Raw genomic sequence first — 24,141 nt, forward strand, 5'->3', positions numbered from 1 at the left:
TAGTTGTCTATTTTAAAATAATGTCAAGTTCAGAGGGAGGATTAATAACTTAAAAATTATTTTAAAAATTTGTAAAATTTGTAAACACATCAACTTTATCACCCTTAGTGTTTTTAAATGATAGCTTTGTAAATCAGTTTGACCACTATTTAAGTTTTTGAAATATTATTTAAAAAGATATTTTTGAAAAAAAGGTGTTCAATTTTTTTCAAAAGTTATCTTAAAAAAACCTAGATATTTTCAAAATATTTCTTGTTTTTATTTTGAAAAATAATTTTAAATTTTCTAACCTTAAAGTTATTTGTGCAAAAAGTTTTCTTTTGGAAATCTTATATTTTGAAAACTGTGTAGATTTAGAAAATAATTTCAAAATCACCTTATTTTTGAAAATCCTGACATAAAGTTTTTAAAAATCACTTTACAAGATGCCTTTAAAGATTCTTTTCAAGTTAATTAACTTATTTTCTAAGCTATTTTTTAAACTCTCCCAAGTAATCCTGAACATTTTCTATTGTCAATTTTTTTTTGGTTCCTTTACTTAGCTAATTTTTTTTCCATGTATTGTCTTTTTCTTTATGAATATTAAAGGGGGAGGGTTAGGTTGATTAATTTAGAATTAAGTTAGCAAAATACCAAGTATAACATCAAAACAAGACTAACTTAAAAACCATGTCATTTATTTTTGCATATTATTTTTTCCTAAATTGACCCAAGTTGTCATTGCATCAAAAAGGGGGAGATTGTTGGTGCAGGTTGCACTAACGGTCTAACTCAGGTTTTGATGAATGACAAAGTAAGTTAAGTTAGGTTTAATGTGATCTAATGATTTAACTAAGTGTGCAGTAGAAATCCAGATACGTCAACGGGCTGACCAAATATCTGGCAAGAAATCCAACTAGGTCGACGGACTAACAGGATAGCTGGTACGAAGTCCAGATAGGTCGACAGACTGATCGGATATCTGGCACGAAGTCCAGACAGGTCGACGGGCTGACCGAATGTCTGGCAAAGTGGTAAGTTAAGGTAAGTCACTGGAGGAGAGTGACTTGGTGAGGACACGTTCCCCATTTGAGGGAACAGTAGGCGTCGATCCAACTTAGATCCATTTGAGAAATCTAAGTTGAAATCTTGACTAGATTCTGGTCTCGAGGAGACAGAATCTAATTACTACTCTTGATTATAATTGTGCTAACACTTGTTTTGCAAGGTAATATAAGTTTTATTGTCTTGGACTAACTTCATTTTGTAGGAAATAAAGGCTGCTGGAAAAGTTAGTCGGCCGCTCGGAAGGGATTCGGGTGCCCAGAGTGGTCCGGGCACCCGGAACTGCCTATATAAGCAGCCTTCCACCAGGAGCATAATAACAACTTCTCTCTGTAACTGCTTTCTTGCGCGCTGCTCCAAAGACGCTCCTACGATGCTGTGAAGCTTCTCCGACAAACTGCGACTCAGTTTTTATTTTTCCATGTTGTTGGTAATTTTATTTTATAATTCTTGTACTTATTGTGTAACTGTTTTGCGAACTATTAGTGGATTGCCCAACGAAAGAACTCTCACTTGCGGGTCTTGGAGTAGGAGTTGACGAAGGCTCCGAACCAAGTAAAACTTGGTGTGTTAGCGTTGTTTTCATTATTATTTTCCACTGCGTACTTTGACTCGATAACGATTTTTCAATGATCGCTATTCACCCCCCACCCCCTCTAGCGTTCTTTTTGATCCAACACAACACAACCCATGCCACTGAGCACGGGTACCCATGTTGCGCATGAAAGTTCAGTTCTATAGGGCATGAGCGACCATGGTGAGGTAGCAGAACTAGGCATGACCTGTGCTGTTGGAGACGAGCGGGTCGTGGCAAGGCTCCCGAGTGAGGCACGAGTGACCGTGATGAGGAGGCCGCGTCTAGCACGGGCCACTGTGGCGGGGATACCCATCTGGGCACGACCCATGCCGCTAGACACAGGCTACTCGTATTGGTTGCGGGAGCTTCTTCTCTTAGTCTTTAACTCCCCATTTCGCTTCAACCTTCGCCCCTATCATCAAAATTACATGGAAGTAGTATCTAGGAGTAGAAAATCATTATAAAGAAGCATTAAATCAAGATATCATGAATCATGCATGCAGAAGTAGGTCGAATGCGGCGTGAAAACTCGATGAAAAACCTATATACTTCACATTTATAATGGATCTTTTGGCAAAAGATATCTCAATGCAACTAATAGCAATTGTTGCATTAAAATATGACAATCATGAGATTTCAATCCAATAAGCTTACACTCTTCTAAAGATATATAATTACCAATATTTGAGTTATAGTCATCTGGTAACTTTATCTTCTTGAACCTAGAGCAAAATATATGATCTGTGTACACGTGAAAGGGTGTGAATCACGTATATTTTAAAAATGATCATCTTTTTGAAATACAAGTGTGCAACGGGAAAACTAAAATAATTAAGTAAAGAAAAACAGAATTCGAACACAATGAGTTACTTGATTTGGAACTTTCGATAACTCTTACTCCAAGACACAATAACTCAGACTCTATCGATGGACAATCCACTATAAACCTCTTTTGGAACCGTTGGATGAGGAAATCAAATACAAGTATGAAAAATGAGGAAGTGTAACAGCCTACACTTCCATTTTTGCAAGTACGAAAGATGTACAAGAATATTAAATCGTTACTAACACTTTAGAAATGTAGAATCTAAACGGGTTCGTGTGTCAGTGTCGGTTCGACGACAACGGTCAGATGTCTTAGAGCAGTAACGCAGTGGAAGCATGTAGTCAAAGCAGTAGAAGAGTCGTTGAAACTTGTAATTCAGTTCTATATCAAATGTTGGTCAAATAGCTCTTTTAAAGAGTGTTAAAGGTGCCTCCAAGTTCATCTGAGGCACCTCTAAGCTCAAAAATGATCCCCAAACTCTCAGACTCTATCACCTCCACCAACTTGGTTTCTATCTGGGCAAGAGCGCCTCTAAGCTCTGAGACGCCTCCAATACACCTTTGAGGTGCCTCTTGTTGGGATATGCCCGATGCAGGTGCGTGCTAAAACACGTTTCGTAAACATGCGCAACAGGAAATAAAATAATAATAATTCCTAATTATTACATCACACACACGACACACATACAAGGATACAACATATCAGACATGATCGCATAATTAAAATTTTACGGAAAGTAAATTTATGCTAGGTATACATGACGGATAATGCGTAGAAGATTTCATCGGATGATCCAGAGTGGGAAGGAAATCAGCCAAGTGACATTCAGAAGCCTCGCCTCTACTTGTATCTTTGCCAAGCTATCTTTGAGACAACTTCAATAAGTCCAAGTTGTGTCTCCATTTCGATACTAGCCAAAGGTGGGAGACGGTTCGATCCGAGAGAGAGATCACGGTCCGATTTATACCTGGCAGCTGAAACAACCCGACGATACAAATCGAGATGAACGACAATGATAACACCCTTGTCCGTGGCTATAGACCTGCTGTTGGCGAGGGTCAGCAGATCCGGCAATGGCATTGTTCCGGCAGCAACAATTGCTGCCCAGAACAGTACCTGGGCTTGTCGGAATAGCCATAATTCCAGCATTTTTCAAGCTGGGACGGCAGCAGCTATTGCTGCCGGCGACCAGTAGTTTTTGCCGAAACAGAGCAGCAACTTTGTGGCAGGTGAACAGCAGCCTTTCTGCAACGTTGGTCAGCAACGTGGACACAATTTGGAGTTGCTGTTCATGTTGGACTTGGGTGGCGGCACCGGCGGATTCCTTTTTGGGCGGCGACGACACAAGGAGATCTCATCTTCTTGTGGTCAGCGGGAACAGGTGCTGGACGTCGGCGCCGAGACTGCCGGCAGGCTGGCCTCCTCTTCGTGGACGGCGGCACACCAGAAGGGGCGAACCCCTTTTTGCCTTGTGTTCGGCGGCGTCAGAACACGAGAGAGGGGGAGAGAAGAAAAGAAAAACGGAAAATTTTTTTTTCTTTTTTGTTACGTTTTTTTTTTCACGTCTCTCTCTCTCACTCACTCTCTCTCCATATATACATGTATAAATATATCTCTCCTGAGCGACCAGGCTCAGGGGCCGCTAGGTAGGGTAACCTTTTGCTCAAATGTATAAATATATCTCTCTACATCTTTATATCTCAATATATATTTCCATATATATTTTTACCTTTTATATATATATATATATATATATATTATTAAATTTAGATCTCAATAGCCTTAAGTTTGGTTTAAAACCAAACCATCTTGGCTCAAAACCAAGAGTCACTTTTAATTAAAACAAATCAATTTAATTTATAATTAAACAAAAGAGAGTCCAACTCGTCTTCAAAAGACGTGACTTATTTGCGCTTCAGTTGCACCATTCTGATTCCATATTTGTCTTTCGTCTGTCCAACTAGACTTAATCTCTTTCGATCTGAGAATCCAATTCTCAAACTCTTTTTATGTTTCTCAGATAAACTCGTAGTGCGTGTGACTTTATAGGTTTCCGGTTATGTTGGTCGTTCATAATTAACCATTAATTATGGAACGATCATGAGTGGTACCTAGTAGATATCATGATTCCCAATTAATCGAAAAATCATAGGTTGATCTCGGAACCACTTCCAAACCCTTCAGCAGTTACAGTAAGTCGTGCCTCGTTCCTTTCACTTGTCTTATACCCACTTGGTTCAGGACATGGTCTATGTGTCAGTCCCCAGTAGGTTGAGTACGTCACACCTAGCCCAAGTAATATTTCCTCATTCTGCGGATTCAAATTACTTCGACATGTATCTAAGAGTTTTGTACTATTAACATGTGATGCTTTAACCAAAGACTTTGAGTAATAATCCTAACGAGTTGCCATAGGGTACACGTCTCCTCACAAGGAGTGGTGAATCCTCTGTGGGCTATCCAAACACCTTCGAGCACTTCGACTTATACCCAATCATCCCGGGTCCACACCTCAATGAGATGTTTGCTTAAGATGTGTCTCCATGACCAAAGTGACTTGTATACCTTAAGTCGAAGGAAACTTGCACTCGAGCTACAGTCATGGACATATTTATATATGTAGAGAACCATATGAAGTCTTACAGCAGGTCACTCCAATGAACTAGTTACCATAACTATCATCCACGTTTAACTCTCGACATCCCAATATCTCTAGCCTGTGAGGAAACAGCTGCTTAACCGAACCAAGGAGTATAACCCGTGCTAGTATATCAGAATCAATGATATCCGAACTCATCAATTCATCAACTAGGGAATATCCAATACATTCATAATTGCACATGTAGAGATACTCACAAGTTGTGATACAATCACAAGTTCTCTCATGTTATGAATTATATCGCGGACATTCAGTACATGAGTTTAAGATCCAATCATACATATAGAGAATGCGCACTCAAATAGTGAATATATATATTTATCAAATAAATAGTAAAACCAGAAGACGATTGCCTTAGGACATCCCTCAAAATCCAAAACATCTGAGGTGCCTCCAATGTGCCTCAGAGGCACCTCCAACGCCTCCAGGGTGCCTTTGCATCACAAAGTTTTATCCGCTAATCTTATCTCCTTGAGTGCGCTGTTGGAATCGGAGCACAGCGGAAGACATACACTAAATCATGGATCTTTTCGTGGTATATATAGTTTTATACAAAATAACATAAAAAAATATAGCTCGAGTCCTCGATAGACGTGAATGATTTCACAAACAGATAAGAGCCCCACGTGTGACTCCTCTAGTAGTATCCATGCACACTAGATCATGATCTTGGCACGATCCGTTAGGTGCTAGCCTCTTGGATCAAAAAGCCTTGGAAGCGCTACTGATCTCTTCTGATGAAAGAAAGCAAAGAAGAAGTCAAGGGAGAAATGGAGAGAAGGAAAAAATTCTTCTTCAATCTTTCTAAGGATGGCTACTTATAGCCTCCAAGGAATATGAAGAGTTAAGGTTTCCATTAATTTTTCATTTATGATCTCCATTAATTAGGAAGATGAAGAGTTATGACCTCCATAAATTCTTCATTTATGACCTTCATTATGATGACTCTTCGAATTCTCCATTAATCATCATGATTATAACTATTCGAATTCTCTCTTCTTTGAATCAAATAAATCCATATTTGATTTTGATCTCGACTAGCTTCTGATATTTCAGAATTAATTAATAATCTAATTAATTCTTATTTTGAAATAATCAATTGATTAATTTTAGTATCCACTAAAATAATTAATTATAAATAATGTTCATGTCTACATGCTATGCGTACGACATTCTAGGCTTTATACACGAAGACAGTGTAAATCTATACACAGACTAAGATAACTGTCTAGCAACAGTTTTTAGCCACCCAACGTGATAAAATTAATATCAGTCATAAACTATAAATCACCATGAACTGATTACTATGTAACTCAATCTCTTCATCTAAGGCTACATTCTAATTAATTTGATACATTATGCATCATCACCAAATTAATTATTTTATTTGATTTCCAAGATATAATAGACTCCTCTTGAATGATAAATCATTCCTCCCATGGTCATGGATTTTGAGTCACTAATATCTCTATCAAGCAGTCAGGATGTTAACTCCTAATCCAAAAGAGCGATGAATCCTCTATTAACTCAACACTATTCTTTCTACGCTTTGTCATGTACCCAACCATCATATCAATCACAATCTGATTAAAAATTACTTTTAACGGCGTCAAAGCACATAACTCCACGCATAGAATAAATGAAGTTCTCAAATCAAAAGATCAGTTACACTCGTTCATAAGAGGAATGACCAATGATGCTTAATATGTAGTCTCCTCTTAAGCAGGCTGTGTCAAGTGTAACTCTAAACTCAAGACACCCCAAGTACAACTTAGATATTCATCTCTCAGTTTATCTCGACCTAGTCATACTCAGTATTTATCTAGATATCCATATCCCCTCTAGATATCTATTCGATCAAGAACTATTTTCAGAATAATATACTCATTAATCTGTGGGATTTTATCATTAATCATATATGTATAGAAAGGTAAATAATTAATTATAAATACTTTTCTTTATGAAATAATTATCCATAAAATACATAAGAAATGTCTTGACACATAAGTGCACACACTAATAGGCGTCTCTGACTGGTCCAAGGCACCTCCAAGTATCTGTGAGGCGCCTCCAAGTATCTGTGAGGCACCTCCAAGTACTTGTGAGGCGCCTCCGACACTGCTCATATGAAGCAAATTTTTACCTTTTAACTCTGTAAAAACGTATTAGTCCAAAAATAAAGTGTAACCTATAAAACAGAGTTAGCACATTATACAATAATATTATATCATATCCTCTAAACCAGGACCAGTCTTAGTCTTAGGTTAGATTTTGAAAATGGATCTAAGCTAGACCAGCGCCTAAAGTCCCTTAAGGACTCGTCCTCATTAGATCTCTCCTCCAGTTATTTACCTAACCTTACCTGCCAAACATCTGATCCTCCATAATTATTTGAACTATCTCTGGTCCTACTTAGTGTTTGATCAACAGAATCTATTAAGACTTATTTGCAATACTAAATTAGCATAATAGATATAAAACAATAAAGTAAAATAGTGTTAGCGGCTTTCAAGATTCGCTGGTCTGGTCGACCGTGTACGATCGACCGGAAACTAGTCGGTCACGCATGCTTGGAGTTTATTTCTCCAAAACTTTTCAGTACCTAGGGTTACCTAGCTTCACTCAGTAGGACTTTCATTATCTGATTTCACTCACCAGGACTTTCACTACCTAGCTTCACTCACTAGGACTTTCATTATCTGATTTCATTCACCAGGACTTTCACCATCTAGCTTCACTCACTAGGATTTAGCTTCACTCGCTAGTACTTCTGCCACCTAACTTCACTCACTAGGCTTTGGCTTCACTCACCAGGACTTCCACCACCTATTTCACTTACTAGGGTCTGACTTCACTCACCAGGACTTCCATCACCTAGTTTCACTCACTAGGGTCTGGCTTCACCCACTAGAACTTCCTCTTACCTAATCTCCAGTTAGGACTAGTCACTTAATAGACTTTTCATCTGTCTATCCTTCGGTTAAGACTTATCCTTGCTAGTCATCTAGTCCTGACTGAACTTCTCTCTTTCAAACATCAAATTTTGTTTGGATATTAACCCTTAGTCAATCTGACCATACATTAGTATATTTTCAAGCATTGAAACACTAGAGCTCGATTGCACCAACACAAAATACATTCATTTGTTTTTTAGACATTGTGTAAGGTGTAGTAGGTAGGTGATACATGTTTTCTCCTTTTTGTTGAGCATGTAATTCTAATCTAATTTTAAAGTGCATCAAATCTTTGTGGGCATTGCTACTATATTTAGTTTTTTTCTTCATATTTAATAATGTAATTATGATTTTCTCGTATATATTCTTTTCAATATGTATCACATCTAAGTTATGACATAATCAGAGCCCCTATAAGTAATCATCAATACATTTCATAGTACTAGTTCATTAATATAACAAATTCATTAATAGAAAAATAATATAGAGCCAAATAACATACACTCCAGAATGATAATTTGAAAAGGATTGATTTTTTCTTCTACATTTGAACTTGTTGTACCTTTTTTGAACTATTCTACTCCTTTCTCTTTTTTTTGTAGTATTGATAATCTTACCCTTTTGTTTTTTTACCTAAGTCATTTTCAATGTCTTTAACTATATTGAGAATTTCTAACCCATTTAAAGGTCTAAGTTTTCATTTTTTTTTCTCTTTTTGCACATTAAACCACTTCTTTTTCTAATGATATGGATGATCAGGAGCAAGGAATCTCCTGTGGCTAATGTATGCAAACTTTCTATTGTATTTAAGTCACATAGAACATATGTCTTCACCACATATTGGGCAACCAAATTTACCTTTTGTGACATATCCAGTTAGATTTCCATAAGCTGAAAAATCATTGATTGTCCACATTAAAATAGCCTGAACATTGGCTTACTAAATGCATCATATGTCTCCACACCTATGTACAACTCCTTTAATTCGTCTACACGGGGTTCCAAGTATACTTCTATATCATTTCCTAGTTACTTTGAGCCTGGAATCGGTATATCAACATAAGATCTTCCTTCGCCATGCACATCAATAGAGGAAGATTGTAATTAACCAAAATAATCGGACAATAACTATATCTAAAACTAAGGTCACCAAAAGGATTGAATCTATCTATTTTAAGGCTAAGTCATAGATTTCTAAGATCTAATGCAAAAGTTGATCACTAATGATTTATTGTATCCCAAGCTACTAAATTAATTAGATGACACATCATATGATCTTGACTTTTGTGATTGGAGTGCCAAATCAAGTCTTCGTCATTTTCTTCTAACTTAAATATCCTTTTCAATCTAGGTATCATGAGAAAATACCATAGCACATTTTTTGGGACCCCTTTAGTGTAAGAAGTATCTTGAGATATAAATTTCATCATGGAAGGCCCAAATAATGCAAGAAGGATCAATCACCTTCATAATTAAGTGCTCATATACTTGGTAAAATTTCATATTCTTCTTATTTTGACAACACTTGCAAAGACATAAGATGACTTTACATATTTTGGCATAGTTCCTAGCTTGTGCAAGAAATTTTAGAATCCCTTCTTCATACTTTAGTACAAGCCTTGAAAGTAAATACATCCCCTCCTTATCCAATTTGTAAATAATCAAAACCCTAAAATAGAAGTTACAATACATTGCTAAAATACAAAAAAATCTCCTTCACAATCATTAAATGGGTCGGCTAAATGCTTCAATTGAGACAAAAGGCGTAACGTGGATATGTATCACCTCAATAATTAAAAATATTGTTTGAGATAGTAAAATCCAAGTGCATATCGTACTGACTAATCTAAAAAATGAGATTTTAGAAACATGCCAATATGGATGGATACATTAAGTACCTATAAAAAATTTGGAGTAGATGTTGTGGATAGTTAAACCAGATATTAATTGTTTAGGATAAGGTTGCATGCATAAGCCAACCACTTTACAATATTATAAGTCGGTGAAGAGTTTATTTATTAATTTGTATGAGCATGCATATGTTCATTCTTAAGTTGAGTATTATAAATAAATTAGCCATCTTCATTTGTAGATCATGAATCCAAGTTTGCGTCAAACTTTGTATATATCTAAGCTTGTATACACAAGTATTCGAATATTGTAAAATACCTTTCCCTCCCAAGCTTTTTAAGCTTAATATGGTAGATTAACTCCTACATCTTTCAAGATTAATAAGTGAGAAGTTGAAATACACTATTACAAACCTTGTCAGGGGTGGGGGTGCCTTTGCCACTGATAGTGCGGGGGTTGAAGGAGCTCGAAGAAGGATAGGGGTGTTGTGCATATGCCATTGAAGAAGCTTGAAGAGGGATGGGGGTGCTACGCCTCTATCATTGATAGAGCTTAAAGAGAGAAGGTGACACAGAATTACTTGAAGAGGGAGGGGGTGGGGGCAGAGCTGATCCATTAATAGAGGTTGAAGAGGGAGGGGCGACAAAAGAGGGAGGGAAAGGTTGTGTGGTGGTTCGAAGAGGTAGAGAGAGCCAGGGGCGACACTGATAGAAGAGGGAGGGAAAGGGAGTGGGGCAATTCAGAGAGGCTGATAGGGGTGGGGCCAGCACTGAGTGAAGAGGTAGGGAAGGTGCGAATAGCTGGAGGGGGGAAAATGTTTGCAAAGCGAAGAGGGAGGGGGGGGCTATTGCTCCTCTGTAGTTAAAGGAGCTCGAAGAGGGACAGGGGTGTTGTGCCTTTGGCGTTGAAGGAGCTCAAAGAGGGATGAGGGTGCTACGCCTTTACCGCTGATAGAGATTGAAGAGAGAGAATGCCATAGAGTTGCTCGAAGAGGGAGGGGGTGGGGGCAGAGTTGATCCGCTGATAGAGCTTGAAGAGGGAGGTAATGGCAGAAGAGGGAGAGAAAGGGGGTGCGGTGGTTCGAAGAGCCGGGGAGGGGGGACGCCAACAGAAGAGGGAGGGAAAGAGGTTCAAATAGTCGAAGGAAGGTTTGGGGGGGGGGGGGCTCAAAGAGGGAGGGAAAGGGCCAGCGCTTATAGGGCTAGAGCTGGGAGCCAAGAGCACAAAGAGGAAGGGAGGTCTGCTCCTTGCATGAAGAGGCAAGGAAAGTGGGGCGGCAGCTTACACGAAGAGGGAAGGAAAAGGAGTTTTTCTGTGAAGTAAATAAGGGGGGATTTTTTAGCCAACATGGGAGTACTAAAATAAAATCAAAATTTTAACAGCGTTTCCTATGCACTACAAATGCTCTATTATTAATTAATATTAACAGCACACACTGAGTGCTATAAAAATTATATTCAACAGTATATTATTTTTACATGTTATTTATAAAAATATAATAGTATCCACAACGTGCTTTATTTGGCATGCTGTGAAAACTATTATTGATAGCGCACTATAAATATGCATTGGGGGGCGAGGGCTCGAAGAGGGAGGAAAAGGGAAGGAGTGGCGCTGATAGGGTTGGAGCTAGGGGAGTCAAGGGACAAGAGCATGAAGAGGGAGGGAGCTTCGCTCCTAGTGTGAAGAGGTAGGGAAAGTGGGGCGGCGACTTGCACGAAGAGGGAGGGAAAAGGGGTTTTTTTTCTGCGAAGCGAAGAAGGTGGGATTTTTTAGATAATGCAGGGTGTAGGACCGATGCACATGAGAAGGGGGATGAATCACGTGATTTTTAAAACATTCTTTTCATTTTGAAATCAAGTATGCAATAAAAATATAACTAAGTAAAAAAGGAAGCAAATAGAAAGAAGTAATCGCTAACATAGGTTTGTTTTATTTAATTCAGAGCCTTCGATGATTCCTACTCCAAAGCTCACACTCGTTGAGTGCTTTCGTTGGGCAACCACAATAAGCTCGGAAATATTACAAAAGTTTAAGTACAATGCAAGAAAAGTAAAGGTATATCGACAACAAAAGAAATGGAAGCTTGGTTGTAGATTGTCGAGGCAACATTTCGGTGTCGTAGGAGTCTTATGGGAGTAGCGCACAAGTACGAAAGTTGGAGCGAGTAATGCTTAAAACATTTGGTCTAAGTCCATTTTATATACCCTTTCCAAGTGCCCAGACCACTCTTTGGCACCTCCAACAAGTCCTAGGATTCAGCTGACTTATCCTCCTTTGAGCAACCGAACCACCTCCGGGCGCCTGGATTGCTAACGTGGCTACACCTCGGCAAAAGTCTATCTCTGATGATTTATCCATCTCCAGGTGTCGGGTCCTGTCTAGACGCCTAAACTCTGATATGTACCAACTTATCAGTGTCTGCCACCTCAGTTGGGCGCCTCCCTGGGTTCGGGCCAATCCAGGTGCCTAGACCCAATCCGGGCGCTCAGACCTCTGGGCACCTAGATCCTTCCCGAGCGCTTGGAGCCTATTTTACTAGCCAACTTTGAACTTTAATTCATCTACCATAATATTACATAGCAAGCAATAACATGAAAATGAGAGTAATAATATATTTGATAATTTCTAGACTGTCCGGTCCTGACTTTGAATTTTGCTAAAACCCTAGGTCGGACCGACGCCTACTATTCCCTCAATAGGGAATGCGCTCTCATTGGATCTCTTCTCTAGTTACTTACCTTTACTTACCATTTGCAATCACTTGACTTACTTCTGGACCCACTAGGTCTTCCTGCCAGTTGTTAGGTCCACAGACTAAACTGGACTTTGGCCAACTGCTAGGTCCTGTAGACCCAGCTGGACTTCTTGCCAAATATCAAGTCATTCCTTGACCTATCTAAACTTCGTGACAGTTATTAGGTCCTCATACTTAACTAGATTTCAGCCTGGTATCAGATTCTCTAGACTCATCAATTCTTGCACACTCGGTAAAGTTGTTAGATAACATAACATCTAAATTTAATTCATTTATCATTTATCATTTATCAAAACATTAATTTGACCATCGGTACTAACTACACCAACAAGGAGTACTAAAATGAAATTAGATTTTTAACAGCGCATCCGCAGCGCATTGCAAATGTGTTATTAAAAGTAATTTTAACGTGTCATGTGTGCTACAAATACTTTATTATTAATTAATATTAATAGCATGCACTGAGCACTTTTATATTATTTTTACATGTTATCTATAAAAATATTATAGTATATGCAGCACGCTTTATTTGGCGTACTGTGAAAACTATTATTAATAGTGTACTATAAATATGTGTGGTTAATAACATGTGAGACTGGTTTACAAATTTAGTTTGTAATAACATGTCGCAAAATCTTCCAAGCATAGATGATGGCGGCTAGCTCCAGGTCATGAATTGGATAGTTCTTCTCATGCTCTTTTAACTGTCGAGAAGAATAAGAGACTACCCTGCCGTGCTGCATCAGAACAGCGCCCAAACCCTGAAGAGATGCGTCGGTGTAGAGTACAAATTCGTCCTCTTCAGAAGGTAAAACCAAAACTGGAGCCGACACTAATCTCCTCTTAAACTCCTGGAAGTTGGTCTCGTAGTCCTCGGACCACGTAAACTTCACGCCTTTCCTGTTCAGGCGTGTCAGTGGCATGACAATCCGAGATAAACCCTCAACGTATCTCCGGAAATATCGAGCCAAACAAAGGAAGTTGCGAGCCTCCTCTATAGACTCCGTCTACTCCCAACGGTAACAACCTCGATCTCGTGTGGAACCACGGTATACTCCTATTGGTGACCGTGTGTCTCAAACATCTCACAGAAGACAACCAAAATACGCACTACTGATCTTCACATATAGACGTTTCCGTCGAAACATCTCTAGAACTATGCGAAGATGGTGTACGAGACTCACCTCGAATCTGTAATAGATCACAACATCGTCAACAAAGACAATGAAAACCGATCCAAACATCCTAGAAATACCAAATTCATCGAGTCCCTGAAAACATCTAAGGCTTCGCAAGCCCTAATGGTAAAACCAAGACACATAATGTCCGTATCACAGACATTCCTAACCATAAGATCCCCGACAACAAGTCAGGAATCTGATCACCAACGATATAAATCACCAAAAAATAGATCCTCCAGTGTGAGAGCAATGCTCCATCACACGAAATACCACATATATGGGAGCAACGCTCTACCACAAGAAATCCTCCATATGTAGGAGTAATACTCCACTACAAATAATCTGTAATATGTATCTGCAATAAATATGGGAGCAATGCTCCGTTACAAGCAATCCGCAATATGTGGGAGCAATGCTCCACCACAAACAATCTATCATATGTGTGGGAGCAACACTCCACCACAAACAATACATAAGTGCCCAAGGCACCTAACTATCCAGCTAGACACTGCACGAGATCTCTCTACCACAGATCACTGTGGGTAGCCTAGGGTATAACAACCTAATAAGCAAATCAAATTCATAGTCAACTCTATCATCATCCTAGTGGGTCGGTCACCCACTAATAGGAGAATTAATTGACAGGGTAATACAACCAACAACATAAGGTAGATACTCAATATTCTACATTCAACATAGGTAGAATCATCATGATGCTACCAACCATACACCTGGCACACGTGCACACACAACATATGTATGGTCGACATAATCCTCCAATTAGTACACACCAAACATACTCACAACATAGGTATAAATCATCGTGATACTTCCAACAATGCATACCGAGCCCGTGTGCATATATCAACATATGTATAATCGACAATACACCTCAAACAACACTCACATGACATATATACATCTATGCCACGAGTATAATCAATGTAATATTTCCAACAAATCATAATCGACACGAGTGTACACACAGAACAAATATAATGAACAAGATACATCGAATGTTACACCGAACACATCTGCACATATCACAACTCAGATTAAGTCGATAACATACCTCCAATAAAACACTCAAACACATGTGTACATTTCACAACATAGATTTAATCCACAAAATACATCCAATAAACCAATCAAACCACTCGGTATAATCTACTAGAAACCTACAACAATCATAACTAGAAAAGTATACACCCACTACATGTAATTAGACCGTCCATCATAACGCTTCTACAATACATAATAATCATATGTACACACCACATAGATATGTAGAATCAGCATATTTAATTCAATCAACTTGATATTCCCTATGCTACCTTCTATGTTATCCAACTAGGTACATACAGTCAAAAAATGAAAGTCCACCTGGAATAAGATACATCGATCCTCTATAGATTGACCAAACCGATAATGGTATACCCCTAATTCAGTCTTTTCCACGTCAGTACAAGTCATGTACCCAATGTGCTTAAGATATCCAACAAAGCACGAATCACCCAAAGATCAGCATTTTTATAAAATACAGTAAGTCGATCCCATGCTGATCGGACCAACCAAAATAATGAATCAGTGATCGACTATCTAAATCTAACAAATGTACGTTAATCCTCCGCAATCACAAAGGTATATCGATCTACAACTACCCAAGTCGACAAGCATAAATCAGTCTTCTATTGACCAATCTAACCAGAGTAAATCAATCATTTACTGACGAAACTAACTAAAGTATATCAGTACTCTACTGGTTGAGTCAACAAAATATGTACTTACTAGTCATTACCTAGCACCTAGCCAATAACAACAGAGACTGGTATGTGTCTCCAACCTCTAACCAATTAGTAGTAACAGAAGCTAAAATTACTGGTGGTATGATATGAAAAATCACCAAAGACTATAATCCTTGATCTCTATTAGGGTCGACCCTGATCAATGGCTAACCCATCACATTTAATATGTGCTACAACAACCAGACATGTACTAAATAAAAAGTGCTAATACATGTCATAACTATCACAGTCAACAATGCATACACTAACAGAAAGGTAGGATAACAGTATACCAACATACCTCTTATAGCTTGGAAATGTCCTGCCACTGCCAGGTCCCAAAACTCAAAAAGTCACATCGGGAAAACTAAAACACGAACTCCGAAACACGGAATATAAGACTCATAAATCATGCTCTAATACCAAATAAATTGGTATTAGATAAATCTCAAAAATCCAGAACACATAGCAAGTATCGTATACTTGCTCTGATACCACTAAATTGTCACGCCCCGAGAAAGTCCCTGTCCGAAGAAATTTCGGCAGCACCTCCCCTGTACGGGTGACAATCTAAGACATTTCTACAGGCACAGTATACATCAGCCACAGGCGGCTGGAACATATACACAACCACGCAGTTTATATGTAGATCTAATAGCCCACTCGGCTGTACCAAACCAAACACAGCGGAATACGGTAGAAAACCAAATACAAACCAAAATACAAGACTGCTAGCCGGCTAGGCTTACACAACCAACAAATAATACAAAATACCACGTAACAACATTAACACTCCACAAACATAACCAGAGCACAAAGATAAATACACTGACACATAAAACAAATAAAATATAAAGGGAAACTGTAAGTCTTCTGATGTGACATAGGAACCGGCAGGTAGAATACTCCAAGCAACTCCATAAACAACCTGGTACCTGAAAAGATAGTATCCACGGGGGTGAGTTCAACAACTCAGCAGATACCAGTTGACATGTATAGTAAGCTATAACAGACAGTAATAACTATGGAGTACAGTCTCCTGGACAAAAGCTGGAAATGTATAATAGAAAAGGGTGAAGAGAATTGTACTCACCCGGGCCTCCTATCAAAATAGTCAGGTCGTCAGACCGAGAGTATCATAAATTATATATGTATGTCAAACATATGCATCCATCCAAATATAGCATATAAGTGCAACAAACACAATCAGTAAACGCAACAATGCATATGATGCCAATGACATGGTCACCCCTGACGCCAGTCAGTCATCTCACACACAATGGTGAGATCGAGTGGGTAGGGCTGTGACAACCGTGCACTCTGACGTCACTGCTCCTGATGAGTGACCGAGTGGACGGGATGCTGTCGGAGTACACCTATCCTCCTACCCCAAATCATAAATGGGGGAGCGCAATGCTCTCATCTCCCGGTGCACAATGACGGGGAGGGATCCCGGCGTGCTACCACACTGCAGTACACTACCCATGAGTGTCCCAGTGGAGCACCACCGAGCAAACTGACGTGCTGCCACACTGCGTCACGCTACCCATAAGCGGACCAACGGAGCACCGACAGTGATGAAACTGGCGAAGTGCTCAACAACAATGGAGCAGACTATCGCGCAGCATGCAATCATATGAATGGTGCATGACACTAAGCATGACAATATCCTGAACCAATCCATATATATAAAAATGTATACCCTAGTATCAATAAGTCAAATCCACAAATCTAGGGTATACAGGTCCGCTATGGTATAAATAAAAACCTAGGTCCTGAACATCATAAGGCAGGGTATGTCACTACCTCTATGAACAAATATATAATCATGTGAGTACTAACATAAAATGCATAATAGGTGAGCTAACAAGCATATAACAGGTATCCGGTAGCGACATATCAAAACAAGGACAAACATAATTATTACTAAAGGCTATAACCTACTGAACATATCAACATGACATTATCAAAGATAAGTCAAGGTACCCACCTCAAATAGCAGGTCCAATCCAGTCAAATTCAACGTCGAGATGCTCGTCTCGAATCAGAGTCCTGTGTCACCAATATAAATATATTTTATTTAGCTAACTCAAATGTATAGCTAAATAAAATCCTTAAGGCTAAATTAGGGTAAAACCCTGATCAATCTAACCATCTAGTAATCCAATTTATCTCCAATTCAATACATAAACCTAATTCATCAACATCACGTATCAAAATTACTACACATGAACCTAACTACAAAATATATCAAATTCCTACCCCTTACCTCAAATCACAGCCGCTACTTGCTGTTGAAAAAGGGTTGTTTGCTGCTGGATTTCAAGGTAAACAGCTGCTCCAATCCTGAGGAACCTACTGCCAAAATTTCTGGCCGCAACTACTTGTAATTACTGATCCCTAAATCAAAATACCCAAAATCAGCACTTGTCGTGATCCAACAGGTTCAAATGCTACTGATTGGATCTGTACCCCAACCTCAAATCGAACGAGTACATACAACCAGTGATATAATACACAGAACACAACAAAGATAAGTTGCTCACCTCACTGCTGTAATCAAACAGATCAAATCTGGTTGGGCAATGGAATTGGGTAGGCAATAGAGGGTCGGTTGTTGCGGCTGATCAGATGAAGCGGCACCCAACAGAAGCAAAGCAAATTACAGTAATTTCCATGGTTGCTCAAATCAGACCGGAGAAGAAGAACAGGACACTCGACGACAAGGTCAAGTCTGGGTTAGATCCGCAGCCGGGGAAAAAAAAGAAGGCTCGACAGAAATCTTGTGACTGCAGTTAGGGCTCATTGCAACCGGCACGGTGACGGCGCTAGGGCACAGGGGAGACGATCTGTGGTGGGTCGGACCTAGTGGCCGGCGATAGTAGTCGGAGGCGCACGGTGGCGGTCGGCTGTGGCGACTGAGCAAAGCAAGAAGGAGAGGTGAAAATCGGCCGACTCCTCCCTCACTGCAGCGGCTAGGGCAAAGGAGAAGGGGCAGCGTCGCGGGCCTAGTGAGGAGGAAATCAGCCGGTTGTGAACCCAACCTAGGGTTCAGGAAATCGGCTGAATCTGGCGGCGGTGGCGAGGCCAACAGACACGGGAAGTAGAGATAGGGAAGAGGAAATGGAGAGTAGTGCTCGGATTCCCCTCATCCTCTGGTTTTGTTCGCGGAGAAGAGTGGCACCGTCGGGTGGAGAAGGTGAAACGGCTTCGACGAAATGAAGAGAGGGCGGCATCGGTTTGGGGGAGATAAGGAGAAACCGATGGTGAGGCACGGGGAAGGCACGGGTCGGGGAAAGAAAAACGGGGAAAGAGAAATAAATATAATAAAAAAAATTTCAACTTTTCCTCACTTAAATGGGGTAACCCAAATAGGCTTTCCCGGGCCCAATATTTATCCCCGAAAACTCGTCCATACGAGCCCCGAAAAATTCCCAAAAAATTTCTAAAAATTTCAAAAAATTCCCTTATCATTATTCGTCATTTTTTCGGTATTTTACAGCATATCACTGGCTGAGATATATTCAACAGAAGATATTCTCAACAATATATATGACCGGCTTGAACGACCGGCCGAGACATATTCAACAGAAAGTATTCTTAATAGTGTATACGGCCGCCTTGAACGCCCGACCGAAACATATTCAACAGGAGATGGTTTGAATAATATATACGGTCGGCTTGAACGACCAGCCGAGACATATTTAACAGAAAGCATTCTCTACAGTATATGTAGCTGGCTTGAACGAATGGTTGGAACATGCTTAACAGAATATTTGGTGGGAAATATCTTCTAGAAGCTTCTTCAATTACGATGACGTGTTACAAACGACAAAACGGGTACATCTAGGGTACACAAAAGATTCCTTAAAGGATTATTGCACGAAGTATAGAAGATGACTTTATTTTCTAACAAACTCTAACGAACCGGGGACCACTTCACGACTACGGAGGTCACGTGGCATGAGGTGGTATAAAAAGGGGGATCTTCTTCGTTGGTAAGGTATGCAAGTTTTAGCATCTAAACTTTATTTACACTTCAGTTATTGTTCTTCTTCTTCCATCTGTGAGAGGGACTGACTTTAGCGTCGGAGGGCCTAGACAAGGATCCCCACCATAGTCTTAGGTCATTAACGCTTTGTTGGCTTGTCTCACTATGCGCAGGAGAGTTGAGGAGTTTCTTCAGATCTTCAGAGTTCATCTTCATCGGAAGTCATTGTCATTCATTGAAGTCAGTGTTTATCTCCACATATCTCGGACAGGATCAATCAATAAGAAACAAAAGTCGAATTTTAAAATATTTGTCCAAATTTTAATCCTTTTATCACTTCTAGCTCTGAATGTGTTTTACCGGTGCATCGCATCGATGAGGGCAAAAGCCTGATCAGCTACTGAAGATGTCGTCGCCGGTCGTGCGATGCCAGAGGAATCAGCTCAGGGAGCAAGGTGGCCACCGGCATGGCGGCGACGGATTGCACGTACGCTCTTGACGCGAATGCAGACGTAGGAGGTGAGCATGATGGTGGAAGGGACGACTCGGATGCCGACGGTGATGGAGATGTCGTAGTCGAGGCCGACGGCAGAAGGTGGCTGGCCGACGAGGAGGGCGGAGTTGGGATCCGGGCCATCCGGCACGGACATTGAAGTAATTAAGAAGAAGGATGGAAAAGGGTGACGTGAAGCAAGCAGCGTCGTTTAGTGGCATTTCCTTGAGGCAGCATACGTGGTGCAATAAATGTTGGGTGCATGGGCTTGGATGTATTTATTTATTTATTTTTTATTATTTATTATTTATTATTATTTTGATCATTTTATTGTTTTATAGCAAGAGTATACACATAGTTATCCTATTGAAAAATTTCACTTTAAAATTTAGATTGAATAATTAAAAAATTTTTACAAAGTTATCCTATTTATTCTTTAAATTTTATATTTATAAATAATATTTTTTTAAATTTAGGGAATAAATTTCATTCTCTAAAAATTAAAATTTAATAAAATAACTTTTTTAACTTTAAAATTTATATTTTTTATAGGCAAGTTGGTGTGGATGCTCTAAAGAGCATAAACATACAAGAAAAAAGGGCATGCAAAATATAATGATTATATCAGAAAGTGTTGGTTGCTACTCGAAAAATCTAATGGTTCCACTGTACAAAAATTTTGTACAAAGGTCTGAACCCTTTTCCTAGCTACCATGTATTCTTTTAAATTAAACTTGGATCGCCTACGGAACTTAACACATTTGATCCAAAGTTTAATCTATTTGTTCTTTTAGGTTTAGACTCGGATCTCCTGCGGAACTTAACACGTTCGATCCAAATCACCTAGGTTATTAATTTCATTAAATATTAATTTCCAAAATTGGCTTCCAGTACTGACGTAGCGAGGCACATGGCCTTCTTGGATATGGTAACAACCACCACCGACTAGACAGAGCCTTTAAGGAAAGTTAATATTTAATTTTCTTAAATAACTTTAGGTCAACCGAAAAGAACAATCAAATCACAAGGAAAAGAAAAAAAACAAAAGAACACAACCTCGAAAACAAATTCAAAATACTAGAATCGCATGCCTCTTGTATTTGGTATTATTTCCAAAAATAACTAATATGATGCGGAAAGGAAAAAATACTAGTTATACCTTTTAGAAAGACCTCTTGATCTTCTACCGTATTCCTCTTCTAACCTCGAACGTTGTGTGGGCAACGATCTTCCGAGATGAGAACCACCAAGCACCTTCTTCTTCCTTACAAGTTTCGGCCATCAAAACTTCTCCTAGGATGAAGAGGTTCGGCCACCACCACCATGCTCCAAGGGATGCTAGAAACAAAACTTTCTTTCTCTCCTTCTTCTTCTTCTTCTCTAAACTTGATCCGGCCACCATATGAGTCTCCACAAAAAAAGATGAGGTTCGGCCATCAAAGAGAAGAGAGGAGGAGAGGATGGCCGGCCACACCAAGGAAGAAAAGAGGGAGAAAATACAATAGAGTTATTCACCATGAAGCCTTCTCTACCCCCTCTTTTATAATCCTTGGTCTTGGCAAATAAGGAAAATTTAATAAAAACTTCCTTAATTCTTTTGCCATTGAAAAGGAAAATTTATTTAATTAAAAAATAATTTTTATTTCCAATTTACAATGTCCGGCCACACCATAAAATTTCCAAGCAAATAAAATTTTAAACACAAATTAAAACTTCCTTATTTGCTTCCGGAAATTTATAAAAAATTTCTCCAATAATTTTTCCCTTCATGATTGGTTAATAAATAGGAAATTTTATAAATTAAAATCTTTCTTTTAACATGTGGATAAAAAGAAAGTTATCTCTAAAAATTAAAATCTCTTTTAATCTATAAATAAGGAAAGATATTAAATCTTTTCTTAATCTTTTGTAGAAACTAATAAAAGAGAATTTTTAATTTTTAAACTTTCTTTTAAATAATAAACATGATTAATAGGAAAGTTTTTACCAAAATTAAAATCAACCTTTTAATCTACAAATAAGGAAAGAGATTTAGCTCTTCTCTTAATCTTTTGTAGAATCTTATAAAAGGAAAGATTTAAATTTTTAAACTCTCTTTTAAATCATGTTATCTACATAAGAAAAATTTTAAAAATAAAAAACCTTTTATTTAAATTTGGGCCGGCCACACCAAGCTTGAACCCAAGCTAGGGCCGACCACCTTGAAGCACCCATGAACCAAACTTTGGCCGGCCCTAGCTTGGTCTCCAAGCTAGCTTGGCCGACCCCTATGGAATGGGTAAGAAGGTGGGTATAGGTGGGTATAGAACTCTATAATTAAGAGGCTACAATAGGGACCGAGAGGAGGAATTGGTTTTGGTCTCCCGATAAAATTAAGCATCCCGTGTTCGCCCCGAACACACAACTTAATTTTATCAATAATAATTCATTCCACTAGAGAACTATTATTGAATTACCGCACCAATCCCAAATTACATTTTGGGCTCCTTCTTATTATGAGTGTGTTAGTCTCCCTGTGTTTAAGATGTCGAATGTCCACTAATTAAGTAAGTTACTGACAACTCACTTAATTAATATCTAGCTCCAAGAGTAGTACCACTCAACTTCATCGTCATGTCGGACTAAGTCCACCTGCAGGGTTTAACATGACAATCCTTATGAGCTCCTCTTGGGGACATTCTCAACCTAGATCACTAGGACACAGTTTCCTTCTATAATCAACAACACACACTATAAGTGATATCATTTCCCAACTTATCGGGCTTATTGATTTATCGAACTAAATCTCACCCATTGATAAATTAAAGAAATAAATATCAAATATATGTGCTTGTTATTATATTAGGATTAAGAGCACATACTTCCATAATAACTGAGGTCTTTGTTCCTTTATAAAGTCAGTATAAAAGAAACGACCTCAAATGGTCCTAGTGTAATTATATAGTTAAGATAAACTAATACCTAATTACACTACGACCTTCCAATGGTTTGTTCCTTTCCATCTTGGTCGTGAGCTACTATTTATAATTTATAAGAAACCGATAACATGATCTTCTGTGTGTGACACCACACACCATATTATCTACAATATAAATTAATTGAACAATTACATTTATCATAAATGTAGACATTTGACCAATGTGATTCTTATTTCTAGATAAATGTTTATACCAAAAGCTAGGCTTTTAGTATACATCCTAACAATCTCCCACTTATACTAAAAGACTAAGTTGCTATATCTGCTGTCATACATCTGATTCCCAACTCTTCAACATGCTCATCAAAAGCTCTTGCCTTAAAGGCCTTAGTGAAAAGATCTATAGGTCATCATCTAATGTAATCTAGGCAGCAACAACTTCTCCTCGTTTATATGATTTCTCGTATTGGGTGGTACTTGCGCTCTATTGTGTTTACCTGCCTTATAGACTTATGGTTTCTTCGAGTTTGTTACTGCACCAATATCATTACAATAAATTGTAATAATCTTTGGACAAACCAGAAATCATATCTAAGTCTATCTTGAGGTTATTGAGTCATTCAGCTTTTATGGCTACCTCAGAGGCTTGCCATATAATAAACTTCTATGGTAGAGTCCAGAAAAACACCTATGCTTATCACTCTTCCATAGTTATGGCTTTACCTCCTAAAATAAACACAAAACCCCGAGGTTGACTTACTATTGTCCCTATCCGATTGGAAGTCAAAATCCATGCAACCCACAGGGACCAAATTAACTGCCTTGTAAGCTAGCATATAATCTCTAGTGCCTCTAAGGTACTTCAATATATGCTTTACTGCAATCCAATGTCCTTGTCTAGGATTACTTTGATATCTGCTAACTATGCCCTTGGCAAAACAGATTTCTGATCTCGTGCATAGCATACATTAGGCTTCCGACAGCCAAAGCATAAAGAACTGCCTTCATATCCTCTATCTCCTTTGATGTCTACGGAGACATTTCTTTAAATAAAGTTACTCCATGCTAAAACGGTAAGAAACCTTTTTTGGAGTTTTGCATGCTTA

Source organism: Zingiber officinale, chromosome 6A (assembly GCF_018446385.1).
Source record: "Zingiber officinale cultivar Zhangliang chromosome 6A, Zo_v1.1, whole genome shotgun sequence".
Classification (NCBI taxonomy): Eukaryota; Viridiplantae; Streptophyta; class Magnoliopsida; order Zingiberales; family Zingiberaceae; genus Zingiber; species Zingiber officinale.